Source organism: Peromyscus maniculatus, chromosome 2 (genome assembly GCF_049852395.1).
Source record: "Peromyscus maniculatus bairdii isolate BWxNUB_F1_BW_parent chromosome 2, HU_Pman_BW_mat_3.1, whole genome shotgun sequence".
Classification (NCBI taxonomy): Eukaryota; Metazoa; Chordata; class Mammalia; order Rodentia; family Cricetidae; genus Peromyscus; species Peromyscus maniculatus.
Window position 1 is genome coordinate 110,485,836 of NC_134853.1, and position 14,687 is coordinate 110,500,522.

At 42.2% G+C, this 14,687-nt stretch overlaps 1 long non-coding RNA gene across 8 annotated transcripts in view; it reads left to right on the top strand.

The window, feature by feature from the left end:
• LOC121827286 (uncharacterized) overlaps nt 1–14,687 on the top strand; it is a 122,042-nt gene that overhangs the window by 67,297 nt on the left and 40,058 nt on the right. For all 8 annotated transcript variants that reach the window (XR_013049186.1, XR_013049192.1, XR_013049187.1 and 5 more), the window contains one exon: nt 14,249–14,560. This is a non-coding gene — a long non-coding RNA (uncharacterized LOC121827286). The remainder of the gene's footprint in view (nt 1–14,248; nt 14,561–14,687) is intronic.

The window sequence follows — 14,687 nt, forward strand, 5'->3', positions numbered from 1 at the left end:
AGTTGTGAACTGCAACAGTTTGAGTGATAAGGGTGGTAAGAATAAAAAACAAAATAAAATAAAAGAGCATGAGTTTGAAAGAGAGAATGGGGAAGTACACGAAAGGGTTTGAGAGAGAGAAAAGGGAAGGAGTTCATGCTGTAATTATATTTTAATCTCAAAACATAAAAAATATTTTAAAAAGTGAACGTTTTAAAATGCTTTCATCTTTGTTGGTCAGTGAGTGTTATTTTCAGTTTACAAACTCTAGCAGTCAGAGACGAGCATTTTTTTTAACCACAACAAATCTAGACTGTTTCATTTCTTATTAAAGAGCCTTAATCATTGTCATCTCAGGACTCAGTACTATGGCCAGGATGCTGTGGTTAGGAGGGTGGGATGTAAAACAGCAAAGCTTCAGAAAGTGTGAGCAAAAGTGAGTCATGGAAGCAACTACCTCGGTTTCCCCTTCTAAACCCAGCTCCAAAGTGTGTTACTGTCATTACTTTGAGGGCTGATTTAAAAGAAAAATAAAAAAAGGTGTGTTTCGGAGAAATGGACAAGATCTACATGAATAGCCTGGTCATGAGTGGGAACAATAAAGGGCGACAGTCGAGGGAAAGAGTGGGAGATCCTAGCTGGATCAAGAAAAGAGAGGGAGAACAAGGAATAGGAGACCATGGTAAATGAAGACCACATGAGAAGGTGAGAAGGGGAGGAAGCAGAGAGCTAGGGAGGCCCACGGAGATCCACAAAGATACCCCCTCAAAAGACTGCTGGCAATGGTCGCGAGACGGCAGGAACTGACCTACTCTGGTGATGGGATGGCCAGACACCCAAATAGTGGTGCCATAAACCCCATCCAAGGACTGAGGAATCTGAAGGCAGACATCCACGGCTGGGCCCCTGGTGGAGCACTGGGAGTCTAATTAGTGAGTAAGAAGAGGATTTATATGAGCGAGAATTGTTGAAGCCAAGGTTGGATAAAGCACCGGGACAAATAACCAAATGAATGGAAGCACAGGATCTATGAACCAAAGGCTGAGGGGCCCCCAACTGGATCAGGCCCCCTGAACGGGTGAGACAGTCAGTTGGCTTGATCTGTTTGGGAGGCAGCTGTGCATTGGTGCCAGGTCCTGGGCTCGTTGCATGAGTTGGCTGTTTGAATCCTGGGACTTATGCAGGGACACTAGGCTCGGTCTGGGAGGGGGGAATGGACCTGCCTGGACTGAGTCTACCAGGTCAACCCTGGTCCTCGGGGGAGACCTTGATCTGGAGGAGGTGGGAATGGGGGGTGGGCTGGGGGGAGGGGTGGGCGAGAGGGGGAGAACAGGGGATTCTGTGGCTATTATGTTGAACTGAATGGTGTTGTAAAATAATAATAATAATAATAATAATAATAATAATAATAATAAAAAATAAAATAAAATAAAATAAAAAAAAAAAAAAAAAAAGGTGTGTTTATACAATCAACTAAGTGTCTGTGACTTTTGGAGAGCTTGAGATGTGAAGGTAGCATAGATGATCTCTGCTGCTTTATGCAGCTCACAGCTAATGCAGCAGGTCCACCAGGACTTATTGATTGCATCCCTTTTGGAAGGAATAGAAAGAGTCCCAGTTATCTCAATATTTCCAAAAACCTAGTCTTTATATTCTCTCTTCAGGTATACATCATATCTAGAAGCAGACTTTGCACTAGGGTCATGAACAAGGTACAAAAGTCAAGGAGATAGGTCGAATCTTTAAGGTTTTTTTTTTTTTTATCTCCAATTTGTCTTTCATTTTCTCTTTTCTGTTTTCAGAATTCAGTTATGTTCTTGCTTTACCAACCATTTACATTTTGACTCAAATAAGATAACTGTAAGTTTTTAAACAAGAGCTGTGGCCTGCCACGATTTTCAGTGCCGATCTTCTTAGCCTAGTGCCTGACACATGAATCACTTAATATATTGATTGAATCTTATTCTTGCATCTTCCCTCTAAGATCTCTCCCTTTCTCTTCACTTGCATAAAATAAAGAAAATCAGACTATTCCATACTTGCTCTTCCTGCTCCAACAGTACACAGGACAGAAAGGACCCTGAACCTTATGGACTTGGTCATCGACCACGGAAGGGAAGCATTGAACAAATAACTCCTGAAAGAATAAGGAAAACGACATGATGCAAGGGGATGTAACTAATGATCATAAGATGTGTCTGTGGGGAGCTGTGATCTGATAGAAAAATAACATTTGACTAGGTACAGCTGTGGTATCAGCAAGACAGTATTCACCATTTTCTCAAGTCATAAATAATTACCATTATTTATAGTATCCTAGGCAGATGAGACAATTGTGTACTGTGATGGTTAATCTTGACTGCCAACTTGATTGGACTGAGAAAAGCCTGCCTAGGAGGTTCTGAGAGCACACTTCTGGATGTGCCAGTAAAGGCATTTCCAGAGACAGCTGGCCTGAGGGACAGTAGCTAGGGTAGAGGGGAAGGCGGAACAGAACAAAAGTAAAAGGAAGAGGAAGCCAGCAAGGATGTGGAGGCTTGATTTTTTCCTGAGTAGGCCTTTGATGCTGCTCTCATCCCCCATGGACATCTGATACTAGTTTCCTAAGCTTTTCAACGTAGGTCCATGATGATGACTTTACAGGATTTCCAGGTCTCCTCTCTTGGTCGGTGGCTTTATCCCTTATTCCTTGTTCCTAAGGCTCCCATCTTGGAATAAACTACTGGATCCTTGGTATGCTAATAGCAAGTAGGAGTATCCAGCCATGGACTATTGAAGCCAAGCTATTCAATCCTGTTTTGCATGTATATGTATATTCTCTCTAGAGAACTCTGAGTAATACATGTACAAAGCTTTGTTTTCAGAGAGCATGGTTCACTAAAGCACTCTTAAAGCGTACTTTTTCCATAGATGGAAAGTAAAGGGATTGTTCTGTAGAGATCTGTGCTGAGCTTTCCTCTAGAGGCATAACCGCTGGTCTCTTTGTGGTTTTGCAATGGTAATAACAAGATTATAGTACTGGATAGGCTTTTGTAGTAAATAAGGACACAGTTCTGATTTTTTTTTCTCAAATCATAAATAGTTGATCAAATAAAATATCATCAAGCTTGGAATTTTTATTACTTTAAATAACAAAATACCTATGAGTAGGTAGTATTATAATGAAAAGAGATTTACTTTGACTCATTTCTGAAGGTCCAAGATCAGGAGGCTTCCTCTAACAATGGCCTTCCTGCTGCAAGAGTTCTAAGGTGGTTCATGACATCGTTTGTTAAGAGTCAGGGAGTGAGTGTGTGTGTGTGTGTGTGTGTGTGTGTGTGTGTGTGTGTGTGTGTGTGTGTGATTGAGTATTTCCTCTGGTCTCTCTCCCTTTTATAAAACCATCAGGTTTCACTCATGAAGGCTTTACCCTAATGACCTTATGTAGTCCTGTCATGTTCCCAAAGGCCAAACCTCTAAACATCATAGCTGAATTAAGTTTCTACCCTCTAAATATGTCACGATGGTGATTAAGTTTTAATAATACATGCACCTTTGGGGACACATTCAAATCACATCCAAACCACAGTAGAAAGTATCATCGACTAAGATTGATGGTCTCAGTGAAGATTGGCAGGGACCTGGTGGGCAAGTTACTAAGTGGCCTGTAAGATGAACTCTGGTATGTAGTGGCCACAGCTAGGTTAGAAGAACAGTTGGTTAGGCTACAGTGACTTCATTCCAGGAACCAATGTGTTAGGAGATCTTTCTTGTGGGTGGTAGATGTCATCAGATGCCCACCACTGAAACCAAAGCAAGGGCAGTGCAAGGTTCTCTTTCCTCATCATTCACTACTTTTCTTTTCCTTTCTAGGCCTTTTAGGCTCTTTTAAATTCCGTTTTCCTTGTTTAAAGAGAAGGGAGGAGGAGGGGGGTGTCTGTGGATAGCATGTGGAATGAGTAGAAAATTTCTTAATAAAGAAAAATGAAAAAAAAGATAATGAGGTAAGAGACATGTGGGACATATAAAGTGGTAACCCCCCCCACCCCCCCACCCCCGGCGGAGCCCTTGTCCTGTAGCACTGTTCTTTCCCCGTTCTCTCCCCCGCCAGCAGAACAGCCTCTGAGAAGTCTCTGGGTAGTGGAGGAATAGAAGGAATACTATAATTACATATCTAACTCTTGAAGCACATAAAGCACATACCGTTTTCTTTTTGGCCAAATTGCCCCTTCTAGGCGGGAACTGTCTTTTAGTGGTACAGATCACGCACTCAAAAAACCCCGTTAACTGTATATAATCCACTTTGGTTTTCTCATCAGAGAACTCCTAGGACAGTGATTGGCTGAGATGCACGTGGCTAATGTGGATGATGGGAGGCACCGCTCTAATGTTCTGGTGCCTCAGGTTCAATGCTGATGGGTTCTCATTTACTTTCTGAAAACCAAATAAACACTTTGTTTTTTTTGAGAATTCCATATATGAATACTGCGTCGGCCTTGTTTCTCTTCCCCTTTTTACTCTAGCTCCTGCGTCCTCACTCCTTCTTAACTTCATGGCCTCATATTACTTATTAATGGTACACACACATGCATATATTTATAAATACAACTAGCTGAATACATTTAGTGTTGCTCATATGTGTATGTGTTTAGGGCTGACCACATTGGGATTGGATAACCTATCGGGGGCCTTGTCCCTTGGGAAAACTAATTCTCCCTCTTTAAGTAGCCATTGATTAATTGCCTGTAGCTCTTAACCTAGGAAGGGGACCTTGTGAGGTTTCCTGTATCAACATTGGTATTGTCATTTTTTCAGGTTTTGTTTGGGCAGGCATGTTGTTGAGATTCCATGGGTGCAGCTTCTCTGTCTTGTATAGAAGATACTATCTCACAGCAGATGTCCTGATATTCTGGCCCTCACAGTCTTTCCACCCCATCTTTCCCAATGTTCCCTGAACCTTAGGTGTAAGGGATGTGTTGTAGATGTACCAGTTCAGGATGGGTACCCCACAGTCAGTTGTTCTTTGCATTTTGACCAGCTGTTGCTTTATGTATGCTGCAAAAAGAAGCTTCTTTTGACGATGGGTGAGAAATACACTTACCTGTGCGTATAAGGATAAATATTTCAAACGTGGTTAGAAATTATTCTGGTTGACGAAGGTGGCAGTGGTAGGTGTTTCTGTAGGTTCCATGGTTTCACCAGCCATACATAGTTGGATAAGTTTATAGTACGAGGCATGAGGTCTCTTTTATAGAGCAGGCCTTAAGTCCAATTAGGTGGCTATTTGCTACCCACAGTATTTAAGTGCTACTATTGCACCTTTTGGGATAGCTTGTCATTGTGGCCATTGTTGTGGTTTGTAGCTGTTACAGCTGGATAGGAATATCGACTGCTTTTTTGCCTCTTGGACTTTCATGGTACCTTCTGGTCCTATGAAAGCTAGTCTTTAGTGGGGGAGGCTTCCAGGCCAGGTCTATCTCTGTTTCTCCAAGTCCTGTGTCTAAAGCATGTGGTCTCTTCAGCAATAGGGTTTTACTTCCATTTTCTGGAATACACCCTAAGGAAATGGCAATAGCCTATATGGCTTTGGGAGTTAGAGGTGTTAGGCTCTTACACTTCCCTGACCAACAACTGTAAAGGAGGTTTCCCATGCCTGGTGCTGGGATTTTTGTTATGAAGTCTGTAGTTTTTGCGGGGAGTGTCATCTCAACTGGTGTAACTTCGATTAAATTTTATATATGCGTGTATACACATACACTCATATAAATTGTAGGTAATTTCCAGTACACATAAAGTAATATAATTCCATATGGCTTTAAAAAACATCCTTAGTGTTACTTATCCTTGTTCCTTCTTCCCACCCTTCTCTAGAGTTTCTGCCCCTCCCCCAACACAGTCCCTTTTTCTTTGTATCTGTAGTTACTGTAGGTTGTATACTCACATCTAAATAGTGAGAACTAGAATTGACTTGTCCTGACAATGATTTAGAAAGCTTGATCATTCTAGTCTATGGAAATATAAGAAGGTAAATCTATTCTTGTCAGGCATGTAGAGTAGGATATAAGAAGGAGATACATTATTTTTAGTTGTGCTTTAGGCTAAAGATTAGAAGAATAATGTTCTTGTTAGGAATAACTGGAATTCATGGGCTAGCTGATTGTTTGATTCATTTAAGTTTATTACATGGCTTCCATTCCAGGTGCTGTATTTGGCCATGGAGATACAAAGATGCCAAGGTTCTTGCTCTGCAAATGCCAGTAGTCTCTGCGAGAAGGCACATAAGCAAATTAATGCCACATTATATGACAGGGCATCCAGCCAAGACAGGTGGGAAGGTCTAAATCAAATGAGCAATCATTTGGTTAGAGAGGAAGACTAAGAATGATCAAAAAATGATCTTGACTGTTTTCCTCTATTTTCGTAGACAAATTCAGTTGCAATGAAGGCGTACTTCTGGAACCACAGCTAAGAGAAGTGAGAAATTGAAATTTTATTTTCATTTAACCTAATTATTTATAAATTGAGGTTCAGTTATTGAAAAACTTTAGGTATGTTGAAAATAATTTGAATACATGAACCCCCTTTTTCAGGTAAAAGGTTTTTTTTTTTTTTTTTTTTAAAGTTTTTTGTAACTTTTTGTAAAAGTTACAAAACCCTAAAAGAATTTGCTATCTCTAATAGCAATCTGATGTTTTGACATGAACTATAAGTGGACAAGAATGTTAAAAGAATGCAAAACATTTCAACATTTTTATCTTTACTATGCGTTAAATTGGTAATTTAAAGATATTGATATAAGTGAAATATATTAAAAGTAGACTAAATTAAATCAGCCTGACCAAAAGGGGTATTTCATAGTATCATTTATATGGGGAAATATAAAAATTTTATTTTGACCTCTCTACGAAAGTGGAAATATTTCTATAGATAGAGAAAATGGTTATAGGCAAAGTGAGAGACAGAAATGGAGCAATGTAGGTCAAAAGAAACAAATCAGTATATCTAAAAACAACAACTCTAAAGTCTAACATATAGTATGAGGGCAACTGCCATCAGCAGTGTGTCATATTCAGGGTTTCTATTAAATGAGCTAATTATTGTTCTCGCCACCAGGAGAAAAAAAAAGTAGCTGTGTGAGATGTTAACTTGTTTTACTCTGTAACCCTTTTTACTACATCCACGAATCTCATAATATTATGGCGTATATCTTAAATATGCACAATAACTTTTTATGAACATGAGTGCTTCTGTGCATGAGGAAGCCAGGGAGCAACCTTAGGTACCATCTTCAGGAACATCATCGACCTTCATTGAGACAGGGTCTCTCATTGGCCTCTAACTCATCAATTAGGCTAGACTGCTTGGCCAGTGAATCTCGGGACCCCCCTCTTTGCCTCCCCAGTGTGGGAACTACAAATATACACCACACATGGCTGTTGTGTGGGTGCTGGGACCAAACTCAGGTCACACCACTTGCAAGACAAGTATGTACCAAGTAAGCTATTCCTTCATGACCACAATAACTTTTTTTTTTTTTTTTGGGTTTTTCGAGACAGGGTTTCTCTGTGTAGCTTTGTACCTTTCCTGGAACTCACTTGGTAGTCCAGGCTGGCCTCGAACTCACAGAGATCCGCCTGCCTCTGCCTCCCAAGTGCTGGGATTAAAGGTGTGCGCCACCACCACCCGGCAACATTTTTTTTTTTTTTTTTTTGGAGACAGGGTACCTTTGCGTAGCCCTGGCTGTACTGGAACTCACTTTGTAAACCAGGCTGGCCTCAAACTCACAGAGATCCGCCTGCCTCTGCTTCCCAAGTGCTGGGATTAAAGGCATGCACCAACACCACCCAGGCACAATAACATTTTTAATTAAATGAGCTTATCTATTTCTTCTTAACTTTGTAGCATGTCTGTATTTTTAATTATGCAGGCACCTTATGTTATATTTCCTTAGACAGCCCTGTAGCTAGAGTTTTCCTGCCTTGCCCACAGTCAGGACAAATCTTTGTCACTCTCCAGTCCCCCAGCCGCTCAGACCCAACCAAGTAGACACAGAGACTTATATTGCTTACAAACTGTATGGCTGTGGCAGGCTTCTTGCTAACTGTTCTTATAGCTTAAATTAATCCATTTCCATAAATCTATACCTTGCCACGTGGCTTGTGGCTTACCGGCGTCTTCACATGCTGCTTGTCATGGTGGCGGCTGGCAGTGACTCCTTCCGCCTTCCTGTTCTTTCTTTTCTCCTCTCTGTTAGTCCTGCCTATACTTCCTGCCTAGCCACTGGCCAATCAGTGTTTTATTTATTGACCAATCAGAGCAATTTGACATAGAGACCATTCCACAGCACAGCCCTGTTCTGTGCTATTCTGAAAGAGTCTATTATTTTATTTCTTTGCTTATCGTAAACAAAGGAACAGAGAGTCCTTCAATAGGGGGAGGGGGTAAACTAGTATTTGGCTTTTCTATCAACCTAGATTAAGAAAGACACAAACTCTCAGAAAACAGCAAGACTGCTGTTTCTCTCTACCTTACCCATTCATTCCCCAGGCACTGTAAAGGTGGAGCCGAGCTCTATTCATACAAACACATAAATACCCTGCTCTTTAACACTTCCCAACTATACAATGGGAGCGTTTCAAGAATGTATTCTACAAAGAGAAATTTCCATCTCTTTCTGCTCCTTTGTTTCAGGTGAGTAGAGGTTCCTCAGCTGTTCCTTCTCCTTTGCTGCTGCTGACTGTCAGTGAAAAAGGCAGGTCACAGAAGAACCCCCTCAGCCTGTTCCTCCCTGCCTGCCTTCCAGAAGCTACATGCACTGGCAAGCCTATTTCAGTAACAACATCACAGCTGGTTCTTCTCACCCCTCTCCCTACCTAATGAAGACCCAAAGCTCACAGCTTGGGTTTCTGGTTTTAAGAAACAAGTTTGGAGCATGTCAACACTGACCAGCTCTTGTTCGTGCTCCCAAACGCTGCTAGGAATTCTTCCTTACAGGAAACCTTCCTAAAGACCCACTGCTGACCCTCAAGATCACTTTCTCTACCATTGTCCTATCCAGTAAATTTCCAGGAAAGCAGAATAGTCCAAAAAAGCTCATTCGCCTCTCCAGTGTTCTGCCAGCTTCCACCTCATCATAATGGCATCTGTAATAAAAGCATACCTACATCAATCATTAGCAGGGACAAAGATATTTAACAGGTGGTTCCCATCTCTGAGAAGCTAAGACAGAAAGATCTCAGTTTGGAGGCTAGCCTGGGCTACACAGGGAGACCTTGAAAAGAGAGGGGTGGAAGAGAGGAGGAAAAAAAGAGGAAGAAAAAAGAGGGAGTTGAGAGGGGAAAGAAAGGGAGAGGAAGAAGGAGAAGCAGGCCACAGTGAACTGGGAGCCAAATGAAACAAACTGTGCTACAACCCCAGGGTGGTCATGTGACCCTGCGATGCTCATTTATACCTATTCCCCCTCAAGGCTTAGGTTAGGAATAGTTCTGAAATTTTCTTTGAAGTCATTTTCTTCACATAAGACAAATCCAACTTGGCTTTTTCTTCTAAATTCGTTTTATTTGGGACTGCCATTTAGCAGTGTGATATAGGTGCTCATTGACCGTGCACACAAAATGAAACAAAACATCTTCCTTTATAAGTATGATCTTAAAATTCTAAGACTCCACTATTAAAATCCCCCCAGCTGTATGCAATGACTGTAGTCCTATCCTACACTGCATTTTCACTTGCATGGTCTTATTTCAACCAGTTCTTAAACAGAACAGCCACATGAACATGGATCTTCAAAACAATTTAAAGTAGACATAGACTTTTGTTTAATATATCCATTGGTGTTTACGCATCTAAGATGATAAATAGAAAGTTTCTGATAGTTAAATGGGCAAACGGCTTTTTTGCATCAAATAAAGCCAATGATGTTACAAGCAGGTCATTCTGGAGGCTTTCTAAGAACTGCCAATTACTTTCAGTTAACAGAAAATTACACCAGTATATTCTCAGAATCACTATGTTCTTTCCTCACTGCACCGTGCTGGGGTGGAGGGACCAGTGTTCTTTGAGGTGGTGTATATCAAATACACATGGCTTGCTGTGAAAATGAGAGGGGATTTTTGCTAACTACATAGTTTCCCAGAAAACTGGCATCTGTAATAAAAGCATACCTACATCAATCATTAGCAGGGATAAATAATTAGGTTAAATGAAAACAAAATTTCAATTTCTCACTTCTCTTAGCTGTGGTTCCAGAAGGACGCCTTCATTGCAACTGAATTTGTCTACGAAAATAGAGGAAAACAGTCAAGATCATTTTTTGATCATTCTTAGCCCTTTTCCTCTGAGATGCTTATGAGGCGGGGATTTCATAGGGAGCTGGGTTATGAAGCTCTGGCAATAGGTATAGAGCAGGTTTAACCTACTACATGCCCCACCACTAATTAGCTCTCTGATGTTTTGTTTCTTGCCCTGTTGGGTCTTGTAGAAGATCCACTAGAACCTCTAAACAATGGATTTCTAGACCTTGAATGGGTCTCAAGCAGCTTTTTCAATGAGACTTAAATGTTTGCCTACAAATCAATATTCTGGCCCCTCTTTATGTGCCATGTTCTTATTTGTACACGTTTCCCTTAATTGTGGCATCTTAGATTGCTATTAGATACAGCCCTTGACTGACCTGGTGCTTCTCTTGATGTTACCACTAACTTAGGGAATTTTCTTGCTTTCAAGTTTTGTGTTTTTTATTTCTTCCCAGTGTTTGTTATCTGTTAGCAATTTATTGGTGAATTATTAAGGCCACTCCACGTAGTTAAAAGTGAGGTTTATTTTGCGGGGTAACTTACAAGTGAAGGGATAGTTTACAGGGTCTGGGAACAGTGTAGCGCAGTTCGGCGGTGTTCTCTGGAGAATTCTGCTCGGTCTACCTCCAGTGTCTAGGGTCTAGGAACCAAGAGAGCTGGTGTATCTGGATCTCAGGTCTTCAGGGTCCTCTCTTGGCCCTGCCTTGTAGGCATGACAGTTACCAAAGCCTCAGTGGGGGTTGGAACTTCCAGATCAAAGCTGGAATGGCTACCCACTACAGTCATTTGACTCATATCACACCTATCTGTAACTGAAAATCCCCATTTCGCCTCTTCCTGGACATATGTGAGTAGTTTCGCCTCACTTAAAAAAAAATAACATCAAAAAGCTCTTCCCCACTTGATACTATTTGAAGCAGTTAAGCCTGTCCTTAGCTGATATGGCAGTTAAAGCTGTATCACATTCATCTGGGGCGGGGGAGATGAAGGGGCTTGAAGAATCTGGGGGTGTGTCTCAAAATCCAGCAAATAGCAGGTCTTGTGAAAACTCAGTCAGTTCAGAAGAAAGTCCAGGGCTTTCCATTTCTAGTAAGTCCTTGTAGATTATATATATATATATGTTTAAAAATTATTTTATTAATTACTGTATTTTTTTTACATGTATGGATGTTTTGCCTATGTGTCTGTGTGTATATCACATCTGTGCCTGGTGACAGGAAAGGACACTGGACCTCCTGGAACTTGAGTTACAGACAACTGTGAACAGTTATGTAGGGGCTAGACATCAAACCCAGGTCCTCTGGAAGAGCAGCCAGTGCTTTTGACTGCTGAGCCATCTCTCCAGCCCTGGTAGATTATATATATTTTCCCCATTCATTCCCCATCCCTTTGCATCTACCCTCCATCCCTGCATCCCCCCCAAATAAAACAATATTCAAGAGAAAAAATGAAGAAAATAAAATGAGAAGAATGAAAAATCTTGTCATAGAAGCTACAGTGTGACCCAACAAGTCACGCCGTATACCTCTTTGTCCATATATCCTTCTTTACAAATGTTCATTGCAAAGAGTCATTGGTCTAGTTGGAGGTCCCTGGTCTCCACTACATGTTCAATGCTGGGCCCTTACTAGGACTGTTCCTGGACATCCCACTGGTGCCTTGTATTGTAGAGATCCTGTATCTTTGGGTCTGTGGGTCAGATCTTTAAACGTGCTCCAGTAGATCATAGATGAGGTGGATGTTGGGGCATCTACCAGTCATAACCCTAGGTCTTGGTCCTGGGCAGCTATAGGGTTGGTCCTCCAGATGGGAAATGGGGACAGCAGCTCTCCCATGGGCTGGCTCCCCCACACCTGCATTAACAGTGTTGGCTCAATTGTGTTGCCCGGGCGAGGCACAGGACCTGCTCTCCTGATTGTTGCAACTGGTGGGGGTCAGGGGTGGCTCTCCCACACTTACGACCACAAGGTCAGCTCTCCCATCTGCCTCAGGCGTTGATGGGGTAGGGAGTAGGCAACTTTCCTCTGCCCATGCTGTCACAAGGCAGATGGTTAATGGGGACAGCTGTCCCATATTCACAATTTTGGGGCTGGCTCACCTACACTTGCACTAATTGTGTTGGCTCAATTGTGTTGCCCTGGCGAGGTGCAGGGCCTGCTCTCCTGAGTGTTGCAGCTGGTGGGGATTGGGGATAGCTCTCCCACCTGCCCCAGGCATTAATGGGGATGGGCTTCTTTCCCTTGCCCATGCCACCATAAGACAGAGGAGAAATGGGGGCAGCTCTCCCATGCACACGTCTTCGGGGCTGGCTCACCCACACTTGCACTAGCAGGATTGACTCTACTCTGCCACTCTGTTGAGGTGCAGGGCATGCTCTCCCAAGTTTTGTAGCTGGTGGGGGTCAGAGACAGCTCTCCCATTCTTATGACTGCATGGCCAGCTTTTTTGCCTGCCTCGGGTGTTGATGGGTGGGTGGGGATAGGGGGTGGGGAGTAGGGCGGGGATGGAGCATTTCTCCCCCACCCATGTTGCCATGAGACAGATGGGTGATGGGGACAGCTCTCCCATGGTCACAGTTTTGGGGCTGGCTCTCTCTCAGTTGTGCTGCCCTGTATTTTAAGTTACCGATTCAGTGTATTCCACATACTTTCTTTCTTGTAATCAATTCTTGCACATTTTTTTTCTCCCTGTGAGGTGAATGTACATTCTCCTCCTCTGTAAGACTGTCCTGAGAGCCTTTAAAATCTTAGCTGAGGCTTTCTTAGTCTGTGTTTTAGGGCTCCCATTTCCTTCAGGGAAGGAGTTACCTATGTTCTTGGGGTTTTCCCATGGTCTGGTAAAATGAAAAGTGTTAATGATTGGTGTAGTTTTTTTTCTAAGATTGTTTGGATCCTATGAGAGAGCTTGGGAAAACCACAGTGTGGAAGCCTTCTTGGGGAGGCAGCAACACAAATACCAAAGCCCTGGACAGTCACCAGAAAATCTTTCCAGTTGGCTTTCAATCAGATTTTTTTTTTTTTGTAATTTTCTTTAGCACTGATATATTCATTTTGCCAAAATTCAAAAGAAATCAGTGAATAATACAAATATTACAGATCATTGAATTTCACACAGGGAAGCTGGAAGAGAGTGGGGTTGTCCCTGGTTTAGGCAAGGAGAGGATTTGTGGAACTTTTGTAAGGCTTGGGTCTCTTCCATAAAATTTACATCTTCAGACATTGACCCAAAGCGAGGTCAAAGTGCTTTTGTTTTTATAGAATAGAAATTTGTTCCAGATTCTCTTACTCTTTGCTTCTTTCCAAAGCCCATATCAATATTCCTCTTAGATACCCTTCTTCATTGTCACAGCATTTATCTCTATCTATCTATCTATCTATCTATCTATCTATCTATCTATCTATCTATCTATCTACCTACCTACTTTGCTCCTTAATCTTGAGTTCATCTAGCCTTACACTGCATTTGTCAGACTTCCTAGAAAAGTGTCAAAGTGTCTTTCTAGTATCCAGACACCCTTCACCCAGCATCTTTGATGGGGTTTCAGTACAGTCATCTAGGGCAGCATTGCTTTACAGAAATGAATGGCTGAATCTGCTTACTCACTTAAGCAAAGCATACAGGAGGTAGAAGAGCCAGGTGTTCACATTATATCCCCAAAGGATCCGTTTGGGGTACCTTGTACTCTCAGTGTCTCAGAAGTGGTCCTGAGAGGCTAGGCCGAACGCATGACATGTCAGGAATGTCTGTTTGCCTGGGTGTATGAGGTCAGAGGCAGAGCCCTGTTTGGGTGTGTAAGACCGGGGTTTTTCCCCCTTGCCTGGTGGCAATGTTGCAAGAACAGACTTTCCCCTCCCTGGCTCCCTAGAGTAAAATGGCTGCCAAGGTATTTTGGAACAGAAACTTAAGAATGTTCTGGCCACTGCAAGACAGTAACAAGAGTCCTTTGATATTTTCTATGTTCTTTGTGATCAAGCTGGCATCTGTTTTCTTCATAGGTTCTGAGATGTCATACGCTAATACTGGCTTGTGACCTGCTGTTTCTTTGGAGGATATGCTGTGGGAGTTGGCTCCTATTTGGATTGGAAGGCCTGAAGGAACAGCTCTTTATAGAGGAGTTCTCGTGGAGTCCACCAGGGAGAAGGAGGAAACCAAACACAACGGGAAACATTTAACAATTAAAACCAGCCCTTGCCTGTGTGGTCCTGTGTTTTACCATATTACTTTGTGGAAATGGACGGCTGGGAAGAGCCTGACAGCTGATAGAGCCAAAGACCTGTTATAACCTTGTCTATAAGGTAGTCAAGAAGGTAACAAAATCTTCATGATGTCAAGGAAGTTATTAAACAGCTATGATGACCACAGGCAACCATACTTCCGGGCCATAGCATTACAGTTACATGACTGAGAAAATAGGAGACTTGGCTAAGCCCAACT